The sequence below is a fragment of the Notechis scutatus genome, chromosome 1 (assembly GCF_049901735.1).
Source record: "Notechis scutatus isolate UNSWTSFEM ecotype Mainland chromosome 1, rNotScu1.2, whole genome shotgun sequence".
Taxonomy (NCBI): Eukaryota; Metazoa; Chordata; class Lepidosauria; order Squamata; family Elapidae; genus Notechis; species Notechis scutatus.
In genome coordinates this window covers 26,401,663-26,423,324 of record NC_142009.1, presented here as the reverse complement: position 1 = coordinate 26,423,324, position 21,662 = coordinate 26,401,663, and the positions used below count along the sequence as shown (strand labels likewise).

At 45.2% G+C, this 21,662-nt stretch overlaps 1 protein-coding gene across 8 annotated transcripts in view; it reads left to right on the top strand.

Annotated features, from left to right (window-relative positions):
* MAPRE3 (microtubule associated protein RP/EB family member 3) overlaps window positions 1–21,662 on the top strand; it is a 45,419-nt gene that overhangs the window by 2,886 nt on the left and 20,871 nt on the right. Inside the window, exon 1 of one of the 8 annotated variants that reach the window (XM_087959372.1) lies at window positions 6,279–6,409. The exons of 6 other annotated variants lie outside the window; for them this stretch is intronic. The gene's annotated coding sequence lies outside the window, so the exon portion shown is untranslated. Of the gene's footprint in view, window positions 1–6,278; window positions 6,410–21,662 lie in introns of those variants that run through there. One more of the 8 variants, XM_087959380.1, reaches the window with a different exon arrangement.

Below are 21,662 nucleotides of genomic sequence, written 5' to 3'. Positions count from 1 at the left end.
TATCTCTCTCTCAGTTGTTGTGCCTGGTACTCTTTCTAGTACTTTCTAGCACAGCACTTTTTCTTTGTGCTGTGTCATAAGAAACACCAGGTTCTCCTGATAAAACTGATTTAGGCTACCCATTTCCCTGCTGGACAGGGGGATGGAGGTCAAGAGGTCTTGTAATCCTCCTTGGGTGGGGGACGTAAACTTATCTTACAAATAAAGTATTTGAGTAGTCAAGTAAATCTCCTCTGTCAGTGTCTCTGGTGTGACTGTATGAACTGTATGAATACACTTCTGAAAAACTGGAGTGATGTGAGAGGTCTGCAATGGTTTCATTTATATGTGTGGCTGTTATATTTCTCCTTTGACTTCTTGCTGTCCTTTGATAATTGGTTCTTGCTTCAATTATGTTTAAATGGTGAAAGGGAAAAGCTTTTTACCCTGCTGTGAAATGTCCCAACTATTCTGTATGACCTGTCTAAAACTCAGTCTTGATCACCCTAGTATTGAGCTGCCATAAATATTTATGAGACTGGTTGATGGAATAATTGGCATTTAAAACTGAGGTGTTTCCTAAATGAGCCTTCCTGGATTTTTCTGACTGCATGGCACTTAGTGTTTTGGAGATAAATAGCTCTGTGTATATTTGGGTGGTTATTTTCTCTTGGATCCAAAGATGCACCCTCTTAACCAGTTTTTGAGACCAGGCTCCATTCGATGATGTCTCTTTAAGAATTCCCATTAACTTGCTATAGCCTAATAAGAGGCAATGAAAGGGGAAAAAGTGGAGAATGGGGTAGGTTTTTAAAATGTGAGTATCAGAGATATAGTTGCTTGAAAAACTAGTGTTTGTTGCACTTTATTAAACTTACAAAAGAAAGAGGAAACTGGAGAAAGGAACAGAAAATTTTGAAACAATTTAAAATACAGCTTGGAAGATGCACTATGCTTCTTGCTGAAGTATATATCTTTTCAAGGAAGTAACATAAGAGTTGTATGCTCTATCTTTGTACAGGCCTTTGTAATTTCAGATTTCAGGGCAGCTGTAGATTTTTAAGCTCAGACTTTAAACAGCTGCTAATAAATATCTGTCTGATCTTCTTTTGAAAATGTTCAAGAAATGTCTCAACCTCCCTAGGCAGCTGCTTCAGCCAATCCTTGCCTCATCCTCAGTTTCTGCCTCTTTTTCAGCAATGTTTTCAAAACTTGGGATAGGCAAAATTAAGGGCATCTTGTACTAAATAATTTGAATTTTGGATATAGTAATTAAGTAAAACTTAAGGGAAAGGCACTGAGAGATGAACAACTCCTAAGGAATGTGATTCATTTCTACTCTGTGCTGACCTCAAGAGAGAAATGCTGACAGTATAAATTGGGCTAAGCTGTCTACATGATTTACTGGTGCTGGACTTCTTTTCATCTTTCTTCAAGCTGGTTGCAAGTCAGTTCTGACACCGGGGCAGTGATGTCATTGTGAAGGGCATATTCTGGACTGTACGGTTGTAGAATCTATTAAGGAATGATCTGAAAACTTTCCTTATTTCCCACTGGGGCTGCAATGTGGGCCTTCTATTTTGAGAAATATTTTCTCAAGTTATCATACAAGACTGGAGAAGAGGCAGAGGACAGAAGATCCCCAATGGTACTAATAGTGAACATTAGCCATTTTTTGTAAGCAGTAAAAAAGGTTTGGATGCATGAGGCCATTGTCACTATGGGAAAATGCTCAATGCCTTTTCTACTTGTGCATATCACATCTAATAATCCTTTTCAATGTCACTTCACTTGAGTTCTGTTCCAAAGTGTTACATTCTAAATTTCTACTTGATAGCCTGCCATAGATTATTACCTGGGCAATTCACTTGTTGATTGTAATAAGATAATGTGGAGAGATGGCTGGAGATCTACTTGAAAATGTTAATGTAATTTTGGAATCAGTGGTTACAATTTGTTTAAAGTCGCAGTGATGGCACTTTGATTAATTCTAATTCAAAGCAGGACAATCAATGATCAATCCCAAAAGTGCTTTATCAAGAGGCATCTGGACTTTCTGGTTTTTTTCTTTGAAGACATCTTGCTTCTCATCCAAGAAGCTTCTTTAGCTTCTTCAGCTGAAGAAGCTTCTTGGATGAGAAGAAAAATGTCTTCAAAGAAAAACCCAGAAAGTCCAGTTGCCTCTTGAAAAAGCACTTGTGAGACAACCATGACCTGCATGACTGAAAATCTCCATAGACAATCAACTACCAGTGTTTCTACACATTTGTGACAAGAGCTGTTGTTTCAGGTTGCATTTTAAGATCTGGCTGCTCACCTGTAGTTCCATATGAAAAGAACTATAACCTTTGTCTGAAGGTTGGTAATTCAGCATTTTTTTAACAAAACCATTTAATAGTTTGCAGACACCATTTTGGCCATGGCAGTTGCTTAGTTAAGCTTGAAGTTCTGTGGCCTTATACAAAATTCTAAAGACAGCTGCATGGGTTGGGAAAATTCCTGTTCCTCACTGTTACAACTACAGTTAAGTTATTTATATAGTCTCTTAATTACATCATGCTTGGTTTTACCCCACGGTCCTGTTTGAAAACATTTTTCCTCTCCCAGCACTTGAAGAGAGTCTGATAAATTGCATGATAAATCACTATTTACATGATAAATAGGCAGAATTACACTCTGGATTAGGTCAATTTGCCTTTGTTCTTAGGTCAATTTAATTAAACTATCAATTGTGACCCCAGTATCTGTTTCCAAGATAGCTTCCATCAGCTCAGATTCAGAGTATAGGCAATATCTCTGTTATAATAACCGACTCTATTTCTGTAACTAATTTCTCATTAAAGAGACCTGTTTGCTCAGGAGTCAAAATGTTTTAGAATGGGGGTCATTAACCTTTTGGACCTAAGGGACCACCAAACTCATAATTTTAAATTCTGCGGACCACTAATATGAATTGTAACTGATGGTGGCTTGCTGACATTGGTGGGAAAATTGGTCCCATATTCCAGAGCCGCAGTAGTCACAAGACTAGGCTCTTGGTCATCCCGGAGCAGCTCCTCCAGTCCATGGTGCAGGCGGAGGAGCAGCTGCTCCGGGATGACCAAAGGGCCAGTCCTGTGACTCCTGCAACTCTGGAATATGGGACCGACTTTCCCACCAACGTCAGCAAGCCCCCCTCCCCCGCCGTTGGTCCTACCTTCCAGTTCCAGCTTGCGTGGCTCTACTCAAGGTAAGGTTTGCGCTTGACCGAAAGGTGGGGGCCAGCGGATGGGCGGGCGGGCCATGTGGGTGGCGCAGCCTTGTGTTTCCGCGCAGCATGGATTAATTGCTTTGGGGGGACATTTCTCTGCGGACCACCAAAATTTTCTTATGGCCCACCAGTGGTCCCTGGCCCACCATTGTTTTAGAAGAGCAAATAAATAACCTGTGCTATATAATTCCACTATACGTACTTTTGCCGCTAGTGATACTTGCGTGGAATCTCAAACCTAAGCTAATTCATTGCTTCTTTATGTATCAAAAAATAGGTCCCTTCAAAGAGATGTAATTTTTCTCATTTTTAAAAGCCATGTCCTTCAGTTTCTATCACTCTTTATGGTGTGTGTATATATAAAGTTGGGATACATATAGAGATTTTATGTGCGTGTGTGTGTGTGTTTTTCCCAAATATAAGACCTAGCTTAATTTTTTTACATGTGCGCCTAATATAAGCCCTACACCAAAAATAAGCCCTGGTTAAGACCCCACCCACTCCATCTCACAGTCTGGTTGTACGAGGTCGGGCAAGGTGCATGCGTAAAAAACAAACTAGGGTGGAGGGTGGAGCTTCCCTATGCACTCCACACCCACTTACCTTTGGACCACTGCAGCAGGGCCTCCCATGCCCCGAGACATATTGTGCCACTGCTTGACTTCTGCAGCTGCTTGCGGTCGGACGCCATGTGGCGCATCACGCCAGTGCCACCACTGATGGATGGCTGTTATGTGGTGCATTGGACTGGTGCCGCCACTAGGATGCCACATGGCACATGAGCAGTGGCACCAGCATGACAAGCCATGTGTCGTCTGGCTGCGAGCAGCCACAGAAGTTGGGCAGCGGTGTGACAGTTGTCGGGGCATGTGAAGCCTGGCTGTCGTGGTCCTAAGGTAAGCGGGTAAGACATCCCCCGAAAATAAGACTTGGTGCTTATTTTGGGGCCCAAAAGAAAATAAAACTGGGTCTTATTTTCAGGGAAACATGGTATATGTCTGTGTGTATGTATAAAGTCTCCCAACTTTATTATTTTTATAAATAATTCAAGGTGGCGAACATATCTAATAATCCTTCCCCTTCCTATTTTCTATGTTTCTTACATTTTGAAAATGAATTACATTTTTCAAAAATTAAGGGAAAGTTTACATTGGGAAAAGACAAGAGAGCTATAATAGTTATTCTGAAATATCTTAAGGATGTTAAACATTCAGAGGATATATTAAAATGAAAGCTGGGCAACCATCTGTCAGGGATGCCTAACTGAATTCCTGTACTGAATGATTTGGACTCGATGTCCCTAAATGTCTCTTTCTGATTTTAGATATCAAATATAACATTTACAGTTCCAGTATAAAATGTTTTTGTGGTATATATCTATCCCTTCATAATATTCTAATTATTATTTGTTATCCATTCTTATCATTTCTAAGTTATTGCTTATAGTTGCCAGACAAATGGAAATAATGATGTAGTATGGATGGAGAATGAAGAGGATGAAAAATTATGTATTACCTTTTCAATCTCTGTTCATTTTGTGTCCATACTCTCTTACCACTGCTTTTTAAAGTTTTTTTCCACAGGTCACTTGTCATATTTTAAGTGGTTTAAGCTTTGGAGCAAAACCAAGCCACCTTTTTATAAAACCTTGCATATATTGTGTTATTGGTCTTCCCCCAACCTCCTTTTCTTTCGATGCCTTCAACTTGCCAAGATGTCTGTTTATATCAGGCTTCACTAGTGCCACATGTATGTTTGAAATTATTTTGTGATAATCTTGTGACAATAAAATTTGCTATTCATTTATTGATTTGATTTTTATAGCTGTCCATCTCAACAAGTGACTCTTGGTGGTGTATATCATAAAACATAAAAAGAGTACAATATAAATGACCTCAAGTAAAACTGTTGCTACCCTAATACAGCCAGGAAATGAGGCCCTTAATACACTTGGGGGCCCAGGCCAGGGCCCACAACCAATTCTTCACGCTTTACAAAAGATTAACAGATATTTGAAGGGAGAATATTCGAGTAGGGAATACAGAAGAGAAGGCACGTCTCATGGTTCCTGCCAGCCAGCATTCCTTGGCTAACAGGACCTGCAACATGCCTCACCTGCCTAATGGCATATAGGTGTGACACATTATTTCCCAGCCATATGTTTTCTCTTTGTTCAGATTGCTGCAACATGCCTCCTCCTCCTCCAACAAATAAACAATTTTCTTTGGTTGCTTTATAACATCACGTTTGTCTTACAGTCTGCAGTTTGTCATGTCTTAGTCTTCTTTAATTTATCATAAATGGCATGTTGTCTACTCTGGGCTGGTAGCTATCTTGGTTAAACAGCCATTGGTACTCCAAGAGAACACGGATGGGCAAGATTAGAGAGCACTTTCTGCATTGTTATTCCCCTGCCATTTTATAGGTTCCAAAGCCTTTGGGCATGGGCAGAGTACAGAATAAATAAGTAAATAATAAGCAAATGAGATTAATTAGGAATATAAATGATTTCAAGAGACTCAGCCTTTACCCATTCTATGTATCTGCTCCTGATTGGGCCTCATGTTTTTTCAATCGTTTTTATATAAAAAATGAACATACTGAAAGTATTTGTTGGCCAGTTAACCAACTGGTTAAGATATTGAAAATAATACAAAAGACTGACAATTGACGATATACAAAAATATGTCTGTTTTATACCATAGGCAATCCTAATAATTGTTTGAGATAGATAGATAGATAGATAGATAGATAGATAGATAGTGTTTGCACATATTAATTATTCTTAGTATAGTTGTGTGCTTTTTGCAAAGTGTTGTTGAGTAGAATTTGTTCATTTATTAATCAAATTCATTTATTAATCAAATTTATATGGCTGACCTTCTTATGGAAAGTGATTCTGGATGATATACAACAAGCACAAATCATTGTGAGGTAGGAATACTACTTCGAATAGATCATATTCTGTATGCCATGCCAATCGATATGTGTAGTGAGGATGGCTGCAGTGCTTGGAGTAGAATGTACTTTGATCTGAGGCCCTGTTGGCATCCAGTCAGCGTGCAGGTCCGAGTGGTCACGTTGGACAGTATTCTGACCTGAGATCTGCAGAGGTTGCTTTTCTGAGCGTAATGTTAGACTTTTCCAGACATTTCATGAACGACACTGATTAGAAATACGGTAGGTCATTATTTTCCAACTGCCTGACCTGAAAAATGACTGAGAAAATCTATAGAGAAAGTGATTGAAGGTTACAGTCTTTCTTCTAACGCTGCTATTGTCTTGTCCTGCTCCCCTTTGTAAGCCTTTTATTGGAATATCTCTGCAGTAGTGCTTGGTCTCCCCCATGAGATTGATTTCTGGCATACTGCCAAATTCTGTTTGGTTTCCTTTGTTAGAATGCATTTCTTGCTTTGTGCCACCCATTTGAATGTTTCTGTCTTGGGAGTTGCATAAGCAGGACTGAGCAAATTATGTGACTGCTGACCAGTAAGAAAAACTTCACCACTGTTGAGTTGGAATGAACATAGGAACTGTGTGAATGGTTTGGAACATGCTAACTGAAAAGCCTTTGCTGTGTGGCACCTAGCATTCTCTTGCTTTTGTAATCTATTACTATATACTGGGTTAGCAGTGGGAGACAAAGGGAGGGGAAAGCCATGCTAAAAGATGCCATTCAGTAGCCCCTGGCTCCAAACCAATGGGTGCCTGGGATCTAAACTGATGTTATGTCTTTTTCCAAGTTGTTTCCACAAAAACAAAATTCTACAGACAAATTTATTACAAAACTTTTAGGGAATAGAATCTACTCTATAATTGGGCAAATGTGTAAATAAATAAAGAGACCTAAATTCCTATTAAATGAAATACATGAAAATTCTATGAACTGTTGCAGGATTTATCCCTGGTCTTGTTAAATGCCAAATCCAACTTCTATTTCTGTCCTCATAATAATTAAATAGGCAGCATTACCATTGTCAGGAATTAACAGTTGTTTCTCCTTAGAGCTGCTCGGATCTTCCAGAGAGTGGGTGGAGCTTCAGTCTCTGCTGTCGTAGGCTGAGCTTAATTTCTGAGGAACGCTCCTCCTTCCATCACGTGGCTCGCCACCACGTTCCCCAGTTTATGCTCAGCCTTCGTGCAGAGTAGGCAGTTTTTGGATGTGCTCTTGGCCGTCTCAGGAAAGCCCTATTTGATTCGTATTCTTTCTTCTCCAGGTTGTTTTTAATTCATTTAATTGTTTTCTTCGCTTAGCCCTGCGCAGTTGGTCCCCTTTTCATTTCTAGAGTCCCCTGGGAGGCTCTCCCGGCCCCAGGGGGTGCCAGGGGGAAGGCTAGCAAACCTTACAAGCTGCCCCCCCACCCCTTCCCATTGCCTTACTGCTGTTTTTTTCCGCTTTCTTTAAAACGCTCCGTTTCGCTTCGTTCCCCCCCACCCAACTCAGTTTTTCTGCCGTTTGAACTCCTTTTGGTTCCTTTCTCTCTGTCCTTCCCCTGGGGACCTTGGATTGCCCCTGGGGAGTCTCCTGGTCGCTGCAGAAGGGCCCCTGCAAGTCCACGTAGCAGGCGGCTGCCATTTTAAGCGCCACCTCGTGGCCGGGCGCCATTTTGTTTTCTCCTTATCGCTGCAGCGTGCCTAATTAAAGCAGCAGGACCGGCAGGCCTGCTCAGAAGAGACTAAAATCCCGATTTTGATTTGTTTCTGTTGGAGGCTTGTTTCCTACCTCCGTTTGTTGGCTTCCCCCACAGCCAGCCGTAGCGGCCGCGGTTTACTACTCACCACTTCCGCCCGGTTCCGCCTGGGAAGGCAGTCTGGTATAGGCTTGGCTTCGCCCTTAAGGCCTCTGTCGTTGCCTTGATCAACTTGATCAGTCTTTCTGATTCAAAAAAAAAAAAAAAAGATCTTCAACAATTACAAGATCAGAGGAAAATTAAGAGACAGAGAAAGGCGGCTTAATTGAATAAGTTTACAAAATTATGTATATATACACACACACACACACACACACACACACACACACACACACACACACACACACACACACACACACAAAGAAATAAGAACAAATAAAATAAACAGATTAATTATAAACGAATAAGAAACGGGGCGTAAAAGAATTTCCCAGGGCTCCCGGCCTTTGTTGTAGGTCGACCCCTAGGCGCGCCAACCGCCTCATATTTGATCCTTATCTTCCTCAATTATCTAAAAATGGCAGAAGGCAATCCTTCAAGAGGCCCTTCTTTAAAGGCCAAATCAAAAATCCACCATCTGCGCAGGCAGGCTAAGGAGTCCTCCAAAGCCTCCCAAAGGGACGCCCTAAGACGCCACAAGGCGCTAGAAAAAGAAATAGACAAATGCACCAGACAGGCAGGCTCAGTGCCTCCCGCACCAGCCACTCCTTCTACCTCTGCTCTACCCCCCCCACCTCCTTTAGTCCTTTCCTCCCTATCCAGGCACAGCTCGCCCTCTCAAGGTCTCCAGGCCCCTGGAACACCAGCCAGACGAACACCAGAGGCTACCTTCACACCCACAGCCGCCGGCCTGCGTCAGGAGGAACCTCTCATTCAGGAGGTTCCGGAGCAGCTGAGAGCCTGGATGGAGTTGGCTATCCGCCAAGGAATTGCAGAAGGACTCCCAACAGATGGCTAGGCCTGGTCTGCCTCCGCCGGCCACCGAATCCGTAAGATCATTCCCACTCATGCCGGAACCGTCTCAGGATCAGGTACCTCTTCAAGGGGAGGTTTCCCCCTCAGTCAGGGAGGACGAGGAGGAGGCGGAAGGGGACTCAGAATTGTGCAGGGAGGAGGAGGAGGAACAATTTGATTTGGGGTCCTTACAATACAACGAACCCCTTTCTGACTCAGAACCATCAGAGGCAGAGATGTCCGAGGATGAAGGTCTCACTCCCAACCAACCCGCCTTTGTAGGGCTTTTCAAGCCCCAGCTATTCAAATCCCTCCTCTTCAAAGCCAGGAATATCTCGGGTCTAACCACTCAGAACCCCTCTGATCCCGCTCCTCTTGTTCCGGAAGGGCCAGAGGACTCCATTTTTAAACGGCCTGTGGTGGAAGCCGAGGTCATCTCCAACCCCCCCCATCTTCCTGGACCTGGTGTCCAAGCAACTTGCCTCCTCAGCTGCCCCCTGGCCCCTTCGGCCCATGATAAAAAGTTCTTCAACCTAGACCCAGAGCTTTCCAACCTACTGGGCACCCCGGAGGTTGATGAGCCCGTTGTGGGCCTGGCCTCTTCCTCCACCCTCAGCGACCCCTTAGAGGCCCTGAAGCCGGAGGAGAAACGGTCGGAACTGGCCTTACGACGAGCTCACCAGTCGGACGCATGGGCGATCAGATCGGCCACGGCCGCTTCCTTCTTCATCAGGTCGTCCATTCGCTGGCTTCGCCAGCTTAAGCAACATGTCCCGGCCTCCAATATCCGCGCCCATCAGGACATAGCCAAGATCACGGCCGCGGCCGAGTTCTCAGCAGACGCCACCTTTCACTTGGTAAAATTCTCCTCCTGCGCCATTTCCTCACACGTCTCTGCCCGCCGTCTGCTCTGGCTAAGGCACTGGCAGGCAGACCTCAAGAATAAGGTGAAATTAGCCTCTGCCCCCCTCGTGGGAAATAAACTGTTCGGACCATCCCTGGATCCTCTCCTAGTCGAAGGAAGTAAGTCAGAACCCAGTAAGTAAGTCTGACCCGTAAGTCAGAACCCAGATCCCTGCAGCCCTTTCGGAGGGCCCCCTTTCGTCCCTATTTCCAATCTCCCTTCCCTCCCAGGTACCAAAGCCCCCCCTTTGGCTCGGGACAGCCCCAGGACAGTCCGACTCCTCTGATAGGCACAGGAGAGGCGGTAACTTCAAGAGGCCCTTTTGTGGCTCTGGCAGCAGGCCCTTCCGGCGCTCCAGATAAGCCACCTGACTTAATTCCCATTGGCGGGCGACTTAAAACCTTCGCCAACCAGTGGGACTCCTCCATTTCGGACGCCTGGGTTAGGGACACCATCAGGTTTGGCCTTGCCCTCGAGTTCCTCTCTACCCCCCCTGGTTTCTACATGGCATGTCCCCTCTCCAAGAACCACACCAAACGCAACCTCATGGATTCAGCAATTCAGCACCTACTTGACATACAGGCCATCCAGCCCGTTCCTCCGTCCCAAAGGGGACAGGGATTCTATTCCCACTTATTTGTGGTGCCCAAACACTCGGGGGGATGGAGGGCGATTTTGGACTTAAAGCGGCTAAACCGCCATCTTGTATACCGCAAATTCAAAATGAACACGCTGCAATCCATCCTCCTGGGAGTTAGACAGGAAGACTGGTTGTCATACATTGACCTCTCTGAGGCATACCTTCACATCCCAATCCGACCCTCCCACTCCAAATTTCTGCGCTTCAGCTACAATAACCTCCACTTTCAATATGTGGCCCTCCCATTTGGGTTGGCCTCTGCGCCCAGAACCTTTACCAAGGTCCTGGCCGCTCTGGCTGCCCACCTCAGAACCATCCCGGTGCGACTCCACTGTTACCTGGATGATATCCTCATCCTATCCTCTTCCAGGGAACAAGCCGTCAAAGACACCCAAATTACCCTCACCTCTCTCCAGGAACACGGGTTCCTCATCAATTGGAAGAAAAGCCAATTGGCCCCTTCCACCAGGATAACCCACCTGGGGACGGTTATAGACACGGTCAAAGGGACCCTTCATCTCTCCGGAGAGAATACTCAGCATCCAACAATCAGTCAAACTCATCAGACGACTTAAGAGGGTCCCCCTCCTCGATCTAACCAAGGTAACTAGGTAAAATGATATCTTGTATTTCTGTTATTCCCTGGGCCCGTCTCCACTCCAGATCCCTCCAGTGGTTCCTGCTCCCATACCAAAGAGCCGGCTCAAGCAACTCAAAGCGCAAGGTCAAGGTCTCACCAAAGGTTCTCACCTCCCTCCTTTGGTGGAGCAAGGCGTCGATCAACAAGGGCTGCCTCCTCAAGGAGCCCCCAAGACTCACCGTTACCACAGACGCCAGTCTGTCCAGATGGGGCGCCCACCTACAGTCCCTTACAGCTCAGGGCAGATGGTCAGCGACAGAAAAACTGTGCAACATAAACTGGCTGGAGCTTCGCGCCGTCCACCTGGCCCTCCGCAGTTTCCTCCCCCAGGTACAAGGCTGCCACGTTCTCATTCTCACCGACAACATCACAGCCAAAGCTCATATCAACAAGCAGGCGGGCACTCAGTCATCACGCCTAATGAGGGAGACCGAGCGCCTCTGTCGGTGGGCGGAGTCTCACCTCCTTTCCCTCAGGGCGGACCACATTTCGGGTATCGACAACACCCGAGCAGACTGGTTGAGCAGGACCACCATAGACCAGTCGGAGTGGCGCCTCCACCCATCCCTGTTCAGGGAGGCGACAGCAATATTCGGTCTGCCAGTAGTAGACCTGTTTGCCTCCCCCCTCAATACCCAACTTCCAAGGTTCGTTTCGAGATTCCCAGCCCTAGGGGCGGAGGACCACAGCGCCCTTCGATGCCCGTGGCCCTTGGGCCGCCTTCCCTCCTCTGGCGCTGGTGCCCAGAGTCCTTCAAAAGGTACTCCACGAGAGGGCGGAACTGCTTCTTGTAGCTCCTTATTGGCCCCGTCGCTCTTGGTTCACGGACCTCCGCAGCCTATCTGTAGCCCCTCCCTGGAGGATCCCAGCAGACAGAGTCTCCCTGTCTCAAGGTCCCCTTCTTCAACCGGACCCCCAATGGCTCCAACTAGCCGTCTGGAGGTTGAGCGGGAACGTCTGAAGAGGGAAAATTTCTCTAACAAAGTCATTGCTACCATTTTAGCAGCCAGGCGTCCCTCCACCAGAAGGATTTACGACGCCACCTGGGCCACTTTCCGCAAATGGTGTGCCAACCTTCTCATTGACCCAACTGACCCCTCTATTGCCCAAATTCTCGACTTCCTCCAAGAGGGTCTCAGCAAGGGACTGTCCCCCAACACACTAAGGCGTCAGGTGGCAGCCTTATCCACCGTCATTTCCTGTGAGGGAGTCAGTTCCCTCTCTCACCATCCCCGCATCCGAGCCTTTCTGAAAGGGGCCACAAACTTACGTCCACCGTCCCTTCATCGGTATCCAACCTGGGACCTCAACAGAGTCCTGACTTCTCTTACAAAGCCACCCTTCGAACCCCTAAGAGAGGTCTCTCTCCAGTTCCTATCCTACAAAGTAGTGTTCCTGGTAGCAATCACATCAGCCCGTAGGATTTCAGAGATCGCAGCTCTGTCTATTAGGAAAGACCTTTGCGTCTTCCATCCCGACCGGGTGGTCCTCCGACTTGACCCTTCCTTTGTACCCAAGATCAATTCGGTTTTCCACAGGGCTCAAGAACTTATCCTCTCCAATTTTTGCCCCAGGCCAACTCATGAAAAGGAGAGACTGTGGCACACTCTAGACATCAGACGTGCCTTGCGGATTTACATTAAACATACTGAGACCTTCCGTAAATCCGAGGCCCTGTTTATATCCTTCCAACCAAAGTCACAAGGGCTCAAGGTCCCTTCAACCACCATAGGCCGTTGGATAAGGGCGGCCATCTCCAAGGCATACCAGGCTCAGGCCCTCCAAGTGCCCAGGGGTATCACGGCTCACTCCACCAGGAGTGCGGCAACTTCAGCCTCCTGGGCTACCCAGGCCAATAATCGACATTTGCCGGGCAGCAACGTGGGCCTCCCCGTCGCCCTTCATTAGGCATTACAGAATTGACAGGTATGCCTCAGCGGAGGCTTCTTTCGGTAGAAGGGTCCTTCAGAGGGTACTCAGGGAACCCGAGGAGTCTACAGACCAGACGGTGCCCCTCCCGTAGGACAGGCCCCAGCTTTGGTATGTCCCACTCTCTGGACGATCCGAGCAGCTCTAAGGACAATGGGCGTTGGTTCTTACCTGACACGCCATTTCTCTTCGTGCTGCGAGGATCTTCCAGCCCCTCCCTTTTCTTTCACCGTCTGGTGGGGTCTTGTTTCGGCCAATGCACCCGTAAGTCTAGTAAGATGAGAGCACGAATTCCTGTTTCCTCTCGTCTTCGCATAAACTGGGGAACACGGTGGCGAGCCACGTGATGGAAGGAGGAGCGTTCCTCAGGAATTAAGCTCAGCCTACGACAGCAGAGACTGAAGCTCCACCCACTCTCTGGACGATCCTCGCAGCTCGAAGAGAAATGGCGTGTCAGGTAAGAACCAACGCCCATTTTCACAAGCAAGGATTCGTTTTCCTGCTTGCCTTCCAATGCATTACAGTACATGTTATCAACAGTCATCAAAGCTCTTCTAATTTCAACATACAAATCTTCTCTATCAGTTTAAACTTGAATATAAACAAGACTAGATTTCAGGACAGATTATGGTCTAGGAGCAGCAAATCACAAAACAAGCATTTTTTAAATGTAGTTAAGAGAATATTTCCCATTGTTTTGAACATTTATGGTGAGACATATTCAAGGCACTTGGTCATCCTTCTCAACTGTTGAAGATCTTGTTAAGGTGGGCAGATGTTGTCCACTATAATTAAAAAGGACATTCATTTGTTTGCCACTCACATTAATCCTTAGATGCACCTTTATCATCTAAATCAATTACTATATAGAGAAGTAGTAGTAGACTTACAACCACAGTTGAGCCCATAATTTATGTGACTGAGAGAAATTTGTTAAGTGAGTTTTGCTCCATTTTATGACCTTGTAACAGTTGCTAAGTGAATCATAGCAGTTGTTAAATTAGTAACACAGTTGTTAAATAAATCTGATTTCCCCATTGACTTTGCTTGTCAGATGGTCAGAAAGATGATCACATGACTCCGGGACACTGCAACCACCATAAATAACAACTGGTATGAGCCAGTTGTCAACCATCCAAATGTAAATAACGTGACCATGGGGATACTGCAGTGGTTATAAGTAAAAAATGGTCATAAGTCACTTTTTTCAGTGCTGTTGTAATCTTGAACAGTCACTAAATGAACTGTTGTAAGTCAAGGACTGTCTGTACTTCCCAATTATGTATAGAATTACATATTGAGATGGGTGGCTAGAGAAATAAAATTAAATAGGTAGTTTTGCTGTAAGATACAGTTTTGTAAATTTGTAGGTGTGTTTGAAGGGGAAGATACGGTAGCTGGCTTGGGTATCTTTTAGTGGGTATGATATCTCCATAAGTAAAATAACCTGAGAAGCTGTTTAGGAACAAAGCACTAATCCTTCTGTATCTCAGAAAGACTTTGTAGAAGCTTTCCCCTGGAAATGTTCACATCTTTGCCAGGTGAAAGCAGGCCTCTCCTATTCCCCCAGAAAGAAGTAATACTTCACCTTTTCTCTTGCTTGGTTTTCACAAAGGAAATTGGTGTGATGAACTAGGTCTCCCCTTTGCTTTTAATAGGAAGGAGAGAGGGAATGGGAACAACAGCTATTCTGATGTGAGTCCACAGCTGGGAATAATAGTGGCAAAATTCCAGCTATGGCAACGCCTGCAGCTGTCCAGTACAAACAAGCACCAAGCTCATCTTCAACCCATTATGCTCTATAGCAGCATGACTGGACAAGGTGGATTCAATCACTAATTAGACTTCTGAGTTAAAAAATAAATAAAGGATTGATGTATACTACTGTGCCTTTCATGGATTTAAGATGTCATATGTAACAATCCCTCCTCCAATTTTCCCTCATAATATAGGTAGGTAGTCCTCAGCTTACAGAAGTTCATTTAATGAATGTTCAAAGTTACAATGGCACTGGAAAAAGTGACTTATGACCATTTTTTACACTTGGGACATTGCAGCATCCTCATGGTCACATGATCAAAATTCAGATGCTTGGCAACTCGTTCATATTTATGACAGTTGCAGTGTTCTGGGATCATGTGAACCCCTTTTGTGACCTTGTGACAAGCAATGTCAATGGGAAAACCAGATTAATAATCATGTTATTAATTTAACAACTGCAGTGATTCACTTAATAACTATGGCAAGAAAGGTCGTAAAATGGGGCAAAATTCACTTAACAAATATCTCACTTAGCAACAGAAATTTTGGACTTAATTGTGGTCATAAGTCGACCTGTAATCATACCGTGAAGTCGCATAGGCTAGGGGTGAAGTAACTGGTCCAGAATCACCCAGTGAGCTCCTGGGGCTGAGAGGATTTGCATTTGGACCTCCAAAGTCCTAGTCAGACATGCTAACGTTTCCACTGCAGTATCTAGTAGATTAATGGGCTTTAATTTAATTTAAGGTTTAAAATTTCCATAATCTATCACAGGTGTTAGTGTCTATTTTCTCCTAAAGTGTTGACTAGAATCAGTTTTAAATAGTGTCAGATTTTGCTTCTTATAGTCTGGATTCTTTTATGAAAGAAGAATGGTATAAATGTGTTGGTCGTTTTGATAACTGCTAATTCTTTTATCAGTGTAAAAAATAATTATTACAAAGAGTCCCTTGACAGCATTTTTGTCTGGTCTATGATTTTCATAAGATGGCACTGTTTTGGCACCGATCCTGGTTTTAGAGTACTTATAAAAATTAGTAGTCTAACTTGTTAGTAAGTAGTCTGTGGTAATTTTTAAATGGTTCATAATAGTGGGAAGGGGCATCTAAAATATTGATTTTGTAACAATGAAAACATGCTATAATAAACATTTAATTTGTATGTTATTTTGAAGGTTGCATATATTTGTCTTTATGTAAAAACTTTCGGTAAAAATTCTATATTTTAAAGGATGCATTCTAATGTTCTTTCTATTTTTTATTATTTTAAGAAAATTGTTTTTATCTGTTCTTAAATTCCATATCATATGGGTCAATGAAACCCCAAATTTTTACATCTCCAACAAAGAAAATTTGATCTCTATCTCCTGAAGTTCGTTTTTGAAGGTATCCAATATCTTTTGAATACATTTTAGATAAACCAACTTTAACCTTAGGTCCGTTGATACCATTAAAACATTTTAAAAAAGATGAAGTTATTGTTGGGGCATTACTGAAAATTTTCAAAATGTCCACTTTAAAAATCCTCTTAAGCTTTTGATAGAGATATGTTACAGGTTTTATTTATTTCATGAATACCATCAAATAAGAGGGTATTTTGGGATTACTTATTTATCTTGGATTGCTTGGATTTTGGTTGCATAGCTCCAAGCAGGCATGGATAGGTAAGAGGTCTTTCTGCCAACCACCAGAGATAAGACGGAGGGAGTACGCTTGGCAGGTTCTCTTGCAACCCTGCTGGCTTTCCCATTGACTTTCTGGGGAGGCTGGCAGAGAAAGTTAAGGGATGATCACATGACTGCAGGACTATGCGGGCAATATCATGTTTCCGAGACCATAACTTCAAATAGTTATTATGCAACCAGCCATTAAGCAAAGACTAATTGTATCATTGTTATTCATTATCATTCATTTCCTTTTGCCAACTTATGTAATTGATTCTAAACAATATAATGCACTTCATCCACAATTTCCAACTTCTCTTCAATGCAGTCCTTGTATAGTAACATCTCTAAAAGTTCATGTCAAAATCTACTTTTGTTAAGTGTATAGCATTCCCATGTGTTTGTCTGCTTGTATATATATGTGTACATAGACACACAGAACAAACATTGGAAAGCGTTTTCCTTTCTTCCTTCTGTTTTGAAAGATTGTGCTATTATCCTAAAGGGCAGCCAACTATGCCTGAATATTTTGCTCAGGTTCCAAAATAGTCTCATCTGTAACAGATTCCAGAGTAAGCCACCTCCTTTCAAATGAAAAAAACTCAGGCAAACAGCTATGTCAATTTGTAGTACTTCTCCTTGGAACCTAAGACTGTGCGCAAGTGCCTACAATACTTGTAATGTTCTTAAACTTCTATGCTATGGCTCGTTCAGTGCAACTTGTAACTATTTAAACTGTTAAAATTGCTCAAGAAAATGCTATTCATGATTTGATTTTTTTCCACCCCTTAGTACAATAAGCCAAGGTTCCATGGTAGACTTTCACTGCCAAGTCTTACATAGCAGAAGACAAAATTGAAAGGAAGTTTCTTACTCATGCAACAGTTGATAAAGAACCTCTGAAAAAGTTATTCTCCATAGAGCTGCTGCGAGCATCCAGAGTGGGAGGTGCTCCAGTCTTCACTCTTACAGGCTGAGCTATAATTGAGGAACGCTCCTCCTCCTCCACGTGACTCCTCCGTAGCGTTCCCCAGTTTTAGCTCAGCCTCGCAAGAGACAGGCAGCACTAGCAGTTCTTCCTTGGCCGATTTAGGATTCTTTATCTAAAAATCTCAGGTTTGATCTTCCTTTATTTCCTCCTTAGTCCCTGCGCATTTGGGTCGTCTTGAATTAGCGAAAGGAGCGATTTTTCGCCCCTCAGGGGGGAGATACGGGGTTTTTAAGAGCTTTTTGCCCCCCCCTTCTGTTCTCTGCCGCTATTAAGCCGTCCTGCCCTTAAGCAGCGGCTTGTATTTGCGCTTTCCATTGCGCTCCGTTGTGCCTTCCCCCCACGAACGCATTTGAGAGAAGCCAAGCTTTCTTCTCTGCAGTCCCTCTTTTCGCCTGCATTCAGGCTAGTTTTTGTTGTTGTTGAGGGGCTTTTTTCGTCTCTGAGTCTTCGCGCCGGAGCCGGCAGCCATTTTGGGTGCACCTCGTGGCCGGCCGCCATTTTGTTTTTCGTGATCTTGCTGCAATGATTCTGAAGGCCCATAGCGGGACCGGCAGGCCGTGTGGAGCCTAGCTATCAGAGGGTATTGTGGCTCTGTGCCCTGTTGCCCCGTTACTAGTATTCGTTGGCTAATTTCCGCAGCCCACTCAGAGGCGAAGGCACCAACTTCCCATTTTGTTTGGGAGGCTGCCTCAGGAGGCCTTTCGATTTTTTGCTTTTCTTGTTGTTTTTCTTACCTCAGCGTTCATTTGTTCTATTGGCTAATTAGAAATATTCCTTAGTTTTTCTTACTTATTTCTAAAAAAATAAAAATAGAATAAAATAATAATATTTTTTTCTTTCAATTGTCATACTCCCAGCACCTCAGTTCGGTTAGGCCCTTTTTTGGTCTCCTCCCTGTCCAAAATAATAATAATAATAATAATAATAATAATAATAATAATAATAATAATAATAATAATAATAATAATAATAATAATAATAATAATAATAATAATAATAATAATATATAAAATAAAATTATAAATAAATTACAATACAACCAAAAAATTTTTTTTCCAAAAGGGGGACGCGGCTCAACTATAGGACATCTGGCCTGCGTTGTAGGTCGAACTTCCAGGCGTGCCAACCGCCTTTTTGTTTAATATCACTCTGTATCCGGTTTTTTTATTATGGCAGAGGACAATCCCAGCGGACCTTCTTTGAAGGCTAAGTCAAAGATGCACCATTTGCGCAAACGGGACAAGGACTCATCCAAAGCTTCTCAGAGGGACACCTTAAGGCGCCACAAGGCTTTGGAGAAGGAGTTTGACAGACGTTCCAGGGACTCTCATTCTGCAACCCCAGCTTTTCCCACCCCCTCTACCTCTACTCAACCTCCCCCTCTGCCAGAACAGCCTTCTCTCTCCAGGCACAGTTCACCCGTCCGGAGCCTCCAGGCCACTCGAGCACCTGAAGCGACATTCACACCGACCGCTGCAGGCCTACACCCAGAGGGTCCATCCACAGACATCATCCCAGACAGTATTAGAGAATGGATGCAGCTGGCCATCCGCCAAGGGATCGCGGAAAGTATCCAACAGTTGTCCAGACCAGGTTCTCAAACAATGGCACCCGAGGTCGAATCTGTTTCCGGAAGATCCCTCTCCAGACCGGAATCTCACCATGGTCAGGTACCTTCCCAAATGGAGCCCCCCTTCCCAGAAGGGGAGGAAGAACAGGAGGAAGAGGAAATGGGCTTTGAACCCTTCAGGGAAGAGGAAGGGTCAGATAGGGGGTCCCTACAATACTCTGAACCCTTTTTCGAGGTAGAACCAATGGAAGGAGAGATGTCAGAGGACGAGGGCATATCTCCTGACCAACCCGCCCTTGTAGGCCTGTTTAAGCCTCATTTGTTTAAATCCTTGCTATTTAAGGCAAAAAAATATTTCGGGTCTGATTTCCCAGTCACCTTCTGATCCATCTCCAGCGGCCTCGGGGCCCCCAGAAGATTCTATATTCAAGCAACCGGTCGTAGAGACCGAAGTCATTCCTACTCCACCAATTTTCTCCGACTTAGTAGCGAGACAATTGGCCTCATCGCCCCCCCCACTCCTTCCAGTCAGGACAAGAGATTTTTTAATCTCGATACGGATTTCTCTGTCATGTTAGACACTCCCGAGGTGGACGACCCCATAGTGAGGCTAGCATCATCCTCTAACCCCACTGATGCTCTGGAAGCGCTGAAGCCAGAGGACAAGCGAGCCGAGATGGCGCTATGGCGGGCGCACCAATCTGATGCTTGGGCCATTCGATCTGCCACGGCCGCATCCTTTTTCACTCGATCTTCCATCAGATGGCTCAGACAGTTGAAACAGCATGTCCCCCCATCGAACACCAGGGCACATCAGGACATTGCCAAGCTCATGGCCGCAGCGGAATTTGCGGCCAACGCTACTTTTCACTCTGTGAAATTTTCTTCTTGGGCTATCTCCTCGCATGTTACAGCCCGACGGCTGCTTTGGCTTAAACACTGGCAGGCCGACATTAAGAATAAAGCTAATTTGGCTTCTGCTCCCATCTCGGGAGGCAAATTGTTTGGCCCGGCCCTGGAACCATTGTTGATGGAGAGCCGGAATAAAAAGAAATTCCTCCCGTCTCTTTTTCGCAGGCAAGAGTCCAGAGGGTCCCAACCCTTTCGAAGGGGCTCCTTTCGTGCCTCCTTTCAGACACCCTTCACCCCCAGATATCAGAGTTACCCGCCATTTCGGCCGGCCTATCAGGACCGGGGCGACACGGGGGACAGGAACAGGAGGGGGGTCAGCTACAGGAGGCCCTTCTGGGGCGCAGGAAGCGTCCCAGCGTCCCAGATAGGCCTCCAGCCACTTATCCCATTGGCGGTCGTCTCAAATACTTTGCCGACCAATGGGAATCATCCACTTCTGATTGCTGGGTTAGGGACACTGTCAAATTTGGCCTCTCCCTTCAGTTTCGGTTCCCCCCTCCAGAGCACTTCATGGTTTCTCCTCTTTCCAGAGACCGTACTAAGCGTGCTCTCATAGAAGCCGCTATCAAACACCTCTCTGAAATCAAGGCCATATAGCCCATGCCACCTTCGCAGTGAGGAGAGGGGTTCTACTCCCTCCTCTTCCTAGTTCCTAAACACTCCGGGGGTTGGAGGCCCATTTTAGACTTGAAGAGGCTCAATTGCTACATTGTCCGTCATAAGTTCAAAATGCATACACTTCAGTCCATTTTGCAGAGCACCAAGAAGGGAGACTGGCTCACCTCTATTGACCTCTCAGAAGCATACCTTCACATTCCCATTCATCCTTCATTTTTCAAATATTTGAGATTTTGCTACAACGGCCAACATTTTCAATACGTGGCCCTTCCCTTTGGTTTAGCCTCGGCTCCGAGGACCTTCACCAAGGTATTGGCAGCTCTAGCGGCTCACCTCAGACACTTCCCTATCCACATTCACTGTTACCTAGACGACATCCTCATTCTATCCCCCACCCAGCATCAAGCCGAGAGGGACACTAAAACCACCCTCTCGGTGCTTCAGGCTCATGGTCTCCTCGTAAACTGGGAGAAGAGTCAGCTTAACCCTTCCACCCGAATAGCTCACTTAGGGGCAGTGATTGACTCAGTTGAAGGGAGGGTTTTCCTTTCTCCTGAAAGGTTCAGCAGTATCCAGAAATCGATCAGGGACATTAGACGGGCAAGAAAAGCCTCATTGCTGGACTTATCCATATTGGCAAATTGGTCTCATGCATATCTATTGTTCCCTGGGCCCGGCTACATTCCAGATCCCTCCAGTGGTTCCTCCTGCCTTATCAGCATTCCAGAAGGAGCAATTCAAGAGCTGTGGTGAAGGTTCCTCCAAAGGTTCTTGCCTCGCTCCTTTGGTGGACCAGACCCGCTACCAACAAGGGACATCTTTTCAAGGAGCCCCAAAGGGTCACTCTCACAACAGACGCCAGCCTATCTGGATGGGGGGCCCACATTCAGTCACTTTCAGCTCAGGGAACCTGGTCAGCAACCGAGCGACGCTGCAGCATCAACTGGCTGGAGCTTCACACAGTATACCTGGCCTTACGCACCTTCCTCCCTCAAGTGCGAAGGCGCCATGTACTGGTCCTGACGGACAACACTACAACCAAGGCCCACATCAACCGTCAAGGGGGCACTCATTCCATCCGCCTCATGAGGGAGGCCGAGCGGCTCTGTTGGTGGGCAGAGGTCAACCTCTTATCCATCAGGGCAGAACACATCTCGGGG